General features: G+C 35.9%; 1 long non-coding RNA gene across 1 annotated transcript; it reads right to left on the bottom strand.

Annotated features, from left to right (window-relative positions):
• Positions 1-1,003: 1,003 nt before the first annotated feature.
• Positions 1,004-7,452, bottom strand: LOC120437884. The gene is made up of 4 exons (XR_005611473.1): positions 7,382-7,452; positions 5,582-5,614; positions 1,433-1,592; positions 1,004-1,215 (listed from the first exon to the last, which is right to left on the bottom strand). It is a non-coding gene; the product is annotated as an uncharacterized LOC120437884 (long non-coding RNA).
• Between the last annotated feature and the right edge of the window lie 1,689 nt (positions 7,453-9,141).

The following is a 9,141-nucleotide window of genomic DNA, read 5'->3' on the forward strand; positions in this document are numbered from 1 at the left end:
CCCAACTGGGCAAAGTACACAGAAACCCACCCAGGCCCCATCTTTCAAGTTTTTGTGGGTACCATGTGGGTACCACAAAGGCTAAAAAGTGGGTTTTAAGTGGGATTGTCCGCGGGTTCCATAATGGCCCCATTTTATAAGCCCATCTCGGTATTATATTGGTAAAATCTGGGAACTAAATGGGCCCCAACTGGGCAAAGTACACAGAAACCCACCCGGCCCCACCTTTCAAGTTTTTTGTGGGTACCATGTGGTTACCACATAGGCTAAAAAGTGGGTTTTAAGTGGGATTGTCCATGGGTTCCATAATGGCCCCATTTTAAAAGCCCATCTCGGTGTTATATTGGTAAAATCTGGGAACTAAATGGGCCCCAACTAGGCAAAGTGCACAGAAACCCACCCGGGCCCCACCTTTCAAGTTTTTTTGTGGGTACCATGTGGTTACCACATAGGCTAAAAAGTGGGTTTTAAGTGGGATTGTCCGCGGGTTCCATAATGGCCCCATTTTAAAAGCCCATCTCGGTGTTATATTGGTAAAATCTGGGAACTAAATGGGCCCCAACTAGGCAAAGTACACAGAAACCCACCTGGGCCCCATCTTTCAAGTTCTTAGTGGGTACAACATGAGGAAAACACGAGCTAAAAAGTTGGAATGGCATTATCAGTGGGTTCTGTAGTTGCATCTTACTTCTAGTTTGAATTGGCTAATTTCTGGCACTGAGTGGGCCCCATGTAGTAAAACAGTCACAAAATCAATTTTTCAGACAGCTAATACGGGTTCTGTGACACAAAGACACCAAATATATTAAAGCTGACCACAAACAAAAACTAGTTTGTAAATAAAACCATTTCAAAAATCACGAGGGTACACAAAACAATATTTTTCACATTTATTTTGTCCAACAACTGTGATTTTACGTAACTGTATTCCAAAGTGCGTAAACTTTTAAAAAACTAGAAATGTCAAACTACATCAAAATTCCTTATATATTCGAACTGTTGCAACAGTGAGAAAAAGTCAGATGGAAAACTCAAAAGCTTATCTTGAATCAGCAGGGTTTCTTTTTTTGTTTTTTTACAGAGCCGTAAGTCTATTTTGTACCCTTGCAGCCCTCGGTCCTCCTCTGTCTTTAGCTCCAGTGAACCACTTGGAGAGAGCCTTCTCTGCTTCTTGCAAGTTGACTTTTGATGTTAAATAATTCTTCTTCAGTGCCTCTGCAAATGAAGAAGAAAAATGGGCAAGCCAAAGTAAAGTTAATCTTAGCTTACTTAATTTGGTGATGATTTGCAAAGAACAATGTTTATTTCACTTTATTGCCTCAAAAAATATATATATAAATTGCATGATAACCAATCTCAGTTACACTTTCAAACACTTTATTAAAAAGTTTAGTTTTCTAAAGTTCAAATGTCTCAAGTGAAACTAACTTACCATACACAACATTAAAAAGACGTAAATCTCTGAACTTTTTTTTCCCATGTCGGCCAAGCATACTGTACTCCACAGCCAGCTCAGGTCATATGAGGAATTTCATCATCCTTCTTGTGGCATCGTCTACACTTGTTCCGCCTGTATCTGCTACCATGGCAACCTGAGGGGAACATACAAAAGGACAGATTAGATAATGGCATCTGGTTAGGATGCCTCCCTGGTGAGTGTTTTGGGCATGTCCCACCAGGAAGAGACCCAGAACACCCAGGACATGCTGGAGGGACAATGTTTTTCGGCTGGCCTGGGACTGCCTTGGGCCAAGTGCCTGGAGAGAGCGAAGTCTGGGCCTCTCTACTTAGTACCGGATTGGGTTGAGGGGCAGCAGCCTAAGCTTAAGATAATGGACCGGAATGGAGGATAAATGGACGCTTTACATATTACTTAATGTTTACTGTGTGGTGATAAAAAAATATGGTAGTAAACACAAGCTAAACTAAAAAATTAATTGCGGTTCCTTAACCCTTTATCCCCAATAATGTTACGCAGGATAACCGGAATTATATATTGTTTTAGCTGTAAAAGTGTCATAAAATCAGCTGTGACTGTGTGTGCTTTTGTCCCTTTTTTCAGTATTACTACTACTTTACACATCTGGTAGGTTTTTTCCTCTACTGTATACTATATGAATGTAATCAAGGATTAATAACAGAAAAAGAAATTGAAATTTTGCCATTTTTGCTGAAAGCAATCAAAATGTACATGAATAAAATATTTAAATTAGTCAATTCAAATTAATAACTCTAAAACACTGAACAAAATCAAGTATTTGACCCTGTGGTTTATTTTTGGACATCTCTTTTCTTCTAAAAGTCCAGGCGTGTTGGGCCCCTGGTAGAGCTCAGGCTTGACGAGACAGGTTTGGAAAAACCTGTCGCTGGTGACTTTTTGGGGTCTGAGGGTTAAAATAAATAGGAATTGGCCAAAATTTGTATAAACTATCATAGCAGAACAAAAGTTAAAAAAAAAACTTTATCTGTTATCAGAATCAAATATTTGATTAGAATAAAAAAAATTTAACTTTCTGGAAGATTTCTTGTTACATCTGTCATAAAAGTAACAACATCTCAGAAAAGAAACATGATAGCAACAGAAAAATATGATAGCAGTGTGATGTGATGGTCCCTGGCCAGATTTATACACATAAGCCCTGTGACACAAAAACCACTGAACTCTGACACGCACAAACTGTTTTCCTTCTTGGTAATGAAGAAAAATGCTGGTCTGGTATGTAAAAGGGAATTTATTCTTCCAGGACCTGAAGCTCTGTAATGCAGCCCTCCAACAGCCAAACCTATCTGTTGTCTGATTGTCTTGATGCATGCTCAATCATCCAGGTAAGTAAATCTCCAAAAGTTGATTCTGTTCATCTGGATGTAGCGCTTTCAGCATTTTCTCCCACTGAAAACGCTACGTCCAGATGAAGAGAATCAACTTCTGGAGATGTTCTCTGATTGGATTGTTTAATTGGTGATTGACATGAAATTGACCAATCAGCTGAAAGGAAGAAAAATAGGGTCAAAATTTGGATGTGTAAGTATAAATCCACACACAGCCAGGAAAGCCGAGCGCAGAGTTGTTTGTAGCACCAATTCAGCCAGAGTGGAGCCAGATGGATTTTCCATCCATCCACACTGTAAAGTCTATAGACCAGCAAGTGATAAATTAACAGTGTTGTTGGTATTTTCTAAAACAGTTGTATGCAATAGGAATTGCTGTTTATAGTCCTCCTGTATATCTGCATGTTGCCTCCCAATTAAAACCTGTGATAATGGAGATTCAAATTCATGTCATAGCTATACCAACAGTTATCAAGTATCTGGATCGACCTTTACTGATGTGCTTAAAGGAAAATTGTTATTTCCATGTATTTTCCTGTTCTGCCTTCAATTTTGAGGACTTCCCCCCACATTTCTAGTTGTGACAGTACACTACAACAAAAAAATCTGCTGTGATTTACATTTGTTGAATGAGCAATTTTGTAAAATAGTCTATTTTTGTATGCACAGTTTACAAATCTGTCCTGTACAGCATGGACTGATTGCATGCTAAAAAGTTGTTGCTTAAAAATAAAACAATACATTTTTAATTAATAACATCAGCAGAAAGCCTTGTTATTAATTAGATGTACAATTTCTATAGAATACGAAACAACTCAGTTCATTTTTGATCATATCAATACCAGCATATTACACAACTAGTGATGGGATTTCCGGCTCTTTTTCTTAGAGCCGAGCTGAAAGAGCCGGTTCTCTAAAAAGAGCCGGCTCTTTGGGCTCCCAACCGGCTCTTCAGGTTGTTTTGTTGCTTTAATTAATTTATTATTAACAACAATATAAAATTATGCACAAAAGGAATTACTCATGTAAAAAAAGAAACGTGGTTGTATTTATATATGTTTATATATAAATATATACGGTGGCCCCTAGAGACAAAACACGTACAAACCCTAAAACACATTTCTAGCATTAACTGAACTTCCAAAACACATTTCTAGCATTAACTGAACTTCCAAAACAGAGCTACCTAGATCTAGCTATCCTAGATCACTTAAATTACACAATTGAAAGCATATGTGTATTGTTTGTGTATTTATACACAAGCACTCATATATATTCAAATAATTCCAAAAACTGTTCATTTACCTGTTACTACCACACACCAAATCCAGTCGTTGGTACTTCCTGGCTTGTGTAGCCACTAGGTAACAAAAGCTCAACACTGTGCCTAGCATCCTGGAGCACTTCTGTTGTGTTTTGTAAGTGCTTCCGAGTTTGTACGTGCTATGGAGTTTTTACGTGTTTTGGAATTTTTTTACATGTTTTGGGGTTTGTACGTGCTTTGTCTCTAGCGGGCACCGTAAATATACTTTCATATAATACAAAAAACAAGTATTTACATTTCAACTTTTAACTATTTAAATTTTCAGCTTTTTCCTTTTAAACAAATTTAAAGTGAAACAACACAAAACACTGCAAACCACAACACAAATATAAATTAAAATATGAAAACAAAAAGAAGATGCACATTCTCTGTCATATGGGCCTGCATGAATAAACTTTCTGAATCCTTTATCATCCGCAATTGAAAGTAGTTGTGGATGATTACTATACCTTTCTAATGTGACGTTGTTGTCCCTGGCTCTCTTTCTCTCTCTCTCCCTCCTGCTCTGTTACTGTGCTACTACGAGTGTAACTACCGCCCCTCCCCCTCTTCCCAGCACAAAGCACAAGGCTCGCGTGCGGAGTGAAGCGGAAAAAAAAACCACGCTCGCGTTGTTCACTTCAAAGAGTCGGCTCTAAGAGCCGTTTCGTTTCGACCAACACATCACCAACAACCATGATGAAAAACGCTCATCTGCTTCCATCACGATCAGCTGATTAACATTGAGCTGCTGCAGTCAACACCATCAAACTAACTTAGTGTTTAATGTTATGTTACTTAATGCTTTTATTTTTAAATCTTTACCAGAGCTTAAAGACTGTAGATGTTCACACCTGGTGTTAGAAAACCGAGCTCACAGCAGTATTTTTTTTTTTATAACAGGAAATTTAAATTTTTATTGGTTACCGTGTTTATTACCACTTTTATCAGTAATGTACTTCCTATAAAATATAGATTTGATAAGTTACCGGTTTATTGAAATCAGCTAGTGAACACATCGATCACTTTATTGAACTACACGCCTTGCACTCTTGTGAGCTCTGGTTACTAGCAGCAGGTGTGAATATTTGTAGTCCAAAACGCAGATAAAGATTAGAATAACAAGGCAATGTAAAATCAGTTTAATGCAGTTTGCAGTAGCAGCTCAGATGGAAATCAGCCAATTGTGAGGAGAGCAGAGGACCAAAACTGTCAGAGTTGTGGGACAAGTGAAGAGAACACTGTTGGCATTATTGTTAGCATAAAAGATGGAAATTTAAATAAATGTTAAATTTTAAAATTGATCATTGCCTCCTGTGCCCTTTTTACTGAATACCAGTAAAAAAAAATGAAGTAATGCACCTCCTTTCAAGGATGCCCCAAAGACCATCACTTTTCAAAATAATAATAATAATAATAAGTAATACAAATAATATGAAAGTTACTTACATGTTAAAGATGGTGCTTGTGATCTTGAAGAATCTAAACGTGATAAGGAAATGAAAGAAAGTGCATGAGAAAAAAAATACAAACATTTTCGTTTTTTCCCAGGATAATTCAATATAAAAGATTCTCTTACTAATGCACAAAATGAACAGTGTAATTAAAAGTTTGAAAGGCACTGCATGTGTTTATATGGTAAACTGACTAATTCAAGCAGCAAACACTAGCAGTGCAAAATGTATCTAACTAGCTGACAGACTTTAAAGTCACAGGAAGATATATCAAAATGGTGACTTATGCCAGAACAAATGTCTTGACAGACATAATTCCTAAATTCCTTTAAGTAAAAATTGGTGACATAGTAATAAGTGGTCCCTAGTGGTTTACAAATTATTACATGGCTTGTTAATTTTTATTAAATTATTAAGAAGCCAGATGATTTCAAAACATTTACAAATTACTATAAAGCACTATCCAAACTTCAAAACAAGTGGCAAAATCTCCAAATTAAAAGTACTATGAAAACTATAAAAATTTGATTATACTTAAAAATATGCAAAAACTAATTTAGTGGAATTTTACCTGCTCAAGAATACATTAAACATGCACTATTTAATTGAAAAGAACAAAATTTGTGTACTTTTAGAAAGAATTATTAAATATTTGGGGATACTAGCCATAAAGAGGGTCTCGTACATTTACGGGCATCTAATTCCTGGATTTAATGGTTTAAAAGTTTAATAGGTCTTTGAACTTGATAATAAAATTGAGTCCATTATTAGCAAAAAGAATTTTAAAAAGAGCAAAAAATGCTTAATATATAATAATTGTTTTAAACTTAAGCTTTGTAAGTGTAGCAGATTTCATTATGTCTGTAATTTTTATTTAGCCCCACAGTAGTAAAAGCCATAAATGGGAGTTAGATTTATTACCAGTATTTTTACACAGCATTCAGCTATAGTAACATGTTCTGCATTTTCCTACTTCACCATCTGATCTGAACAGCTGCACTCTCTTAATTAATTAATAACCTAACATTTCTCAGTAACCAATAACTAGATGGAACAGCACAGTATCTAAGAGATCAGACAGTGTTTGAGCTAAAGAAGCTGTGTGTTTCTTAAGGGGCTTTTTGCACACTGATCCACCACGTTTTCCTATAGTACAATGCATATCTGGTAACATTACCGTAAACGTGACCAGTAGGTTCACGTTCAGATCAGAAAACTGTTTCAGCTGCAGGCATCTACTCCTGTAATTTAAACAATAACCTCATACACCTCATGTTTTACACCCCTATAAGGTGGGCTTGCTACACTGCACATGAATATTACGTGACATGGTATGACTAGCTCATGTTCAAACATTTAAGATACTGTTCAGCCATTTTGTTTACTGGGTAGTGCATAATGGGCGAGTTAGCTGAGCAGGAATCCACTAAAGCCCCAAAAATAATATATATTTTTTAATTAATTACAAAACCTTTTAGGAAAACCTAAGAAACAGTTGCAGAAGCACAGAAAAAAAAACTGCCGTGTCGTTATAATATGTAAATTCAAAAACTGTATAGAGAGAATGGCGCAATAAAAACAGAATAAGATAAGATGAATTTTTCGAGTAGAATATAGGCAGTAAGAGTTTTGTAATTAACTTTAAATTATGTTTGCCAAAGACAATGCAGTAAATTAACCCAGTTCTACCTGCTAGCTAAAGATGTTATGCTTCTCCCCTATTACCGTTTAGGACGACTGTAGAAAGTTACTAAAATAACCATTGATGAAAACTTAGAAAACTTTAAGTATTTACCTTTGTCATAGTTTTCGATTCTTTGGTATCCTTTTGTCCTCCACGTTCTCAAACACCAGGGAGAGAAAAGGCGCAACAGATGAAAGACCGCGAAGACTAGACGCTAGGCGGTGCAATCTGCTCCTCCCTCTTTTTAAACGAGCCAATAGGAGCTGCTCACATTAAAAACAACTTTATTTAAAAAGTCATTTTACACCTGATACAAAAATTTTAAAAGTCAAACAATGCACAACTTTAAAAGAACAATTTTATTTATTTAAGCATAGGGATGGTTAATTTGTTTGAAAAATTAATACATAATATTTATCAAATAATTGTCACCCAAATCAACATCATAATAAAAATAGAATTAATAAAATATATAATAATGATAAGAATAATAATAACAGTTTACCTAAAAGCTCTTCTAACATTAGACTGCTTTTGAAAAGTTTCAATAGTGTCAATACACCATAAGGACAAGGGAGTTTCACAGTTGAAGTGTGACTGCTTGAAAGACCCCATTCCCTCTCCTTTCCAATAGTTCAAAGAAAATATAAATTATTTCTGGTTATATAATCTGAGGTCACAAGTTTGAAGAGTAACATTTTAACAGATCGGTAATATACTTCAGGAGCTTTACTGGATCTGATTAACCAAAACTTCCAACTTCCATGTAGCTAACTGTCTTTTCTCTAATACAGTAGAGTGTCTCTGATCTACTAAAAATCCTCAATTGCATGTTTGCTCAAGTAAATAGTCTTAATTGTTTGAACAACCAGTAATCCTTAATTTGCAAATGCCAAATCTGGATTTTGTCTGTGTAATTCACTTTTATCTTAGGTTTTTTATTTGTATTTTTTGCTTTTCTTTTTTTCTACTCTTGTGTCCGTTTTAATCACTTATTATTGCTGCTGTGACAAGTGAATTTACCTATGAAGAATCATGAAGTCCTTATTTTATCTTATCTGAGCCTCACCATGCAGAGCGCTGAAAGTTCAAATTAAGTACTTAAAATGAAATCTAAAATTAAAAAGTAACCAGTTTCAAACCAGTTCTTTGGAATAGTGTGCAGAGTGTTTTGAGTAACATTCAATGTTCAAAAACATCAAAGTTCCTATAGTCTCACTTGACAGCTGGGTTGTAGTGTCTGATAACACATAACATCTTGAGGTCTCAACGTGGACTTTAAGTACATTCACTAGCCAAGGCTAAATACTGAGAGGGTCAAAAATGAAGGGTAAAGAACATCTGACTGTACGTAAGGATAGCAAAAGTGATAGACTGAGGTTGTGCCAAATATGTTAAAGTTAGGGTGATTCGTTAGAGAATGGTACCCCATGGGTGCCGTCTGCAGGTTATAAAAGACAGTTATGTTCATACTTTCTTTTGAGATTCTTTTACAATTTGACTTTCAGAACTCCCTGGGTTGTGTGCAATCTGTGATGGGCTTGTTTGGAATAAATCCTCCTTTATTCAAATAACACTTTCTCAGGCTCTTCACAGAAGAAGAATCCTCACATAAGCATGTGCTACTATTTTGAACCAATGTACACATTTACCATCACTGACCCAACTAGGACCTACATTGGATGCCCACCAATATGGATTTAATGTTAGAAACCCATGTGGGTCCCATATATACTAAACAATCTTGAGCCCATGTAAAATATATGCCCATATTAACTTAACATAACCCATTTGGGGCCCACATAGACATGTTTTCAGGGTCTGACTTGCATTTGCCCACGTGTGACACATATAGTTTGACCAGGTGGGCC

This window comes from Oreochromis aureus, linkage group 3 (assembly GCF_013358895.1).
Source record: "Oreochromis aureus strain Israel breed Guangdong linkage group 3, ZZ_aureus, whole genome shotgun sequence".
NCBI lineage: Eukaryota > Metazoa > Chordata > Actinopteri > Cichliformes > Cichlidae > Oreochromis > Oreochromis aureus.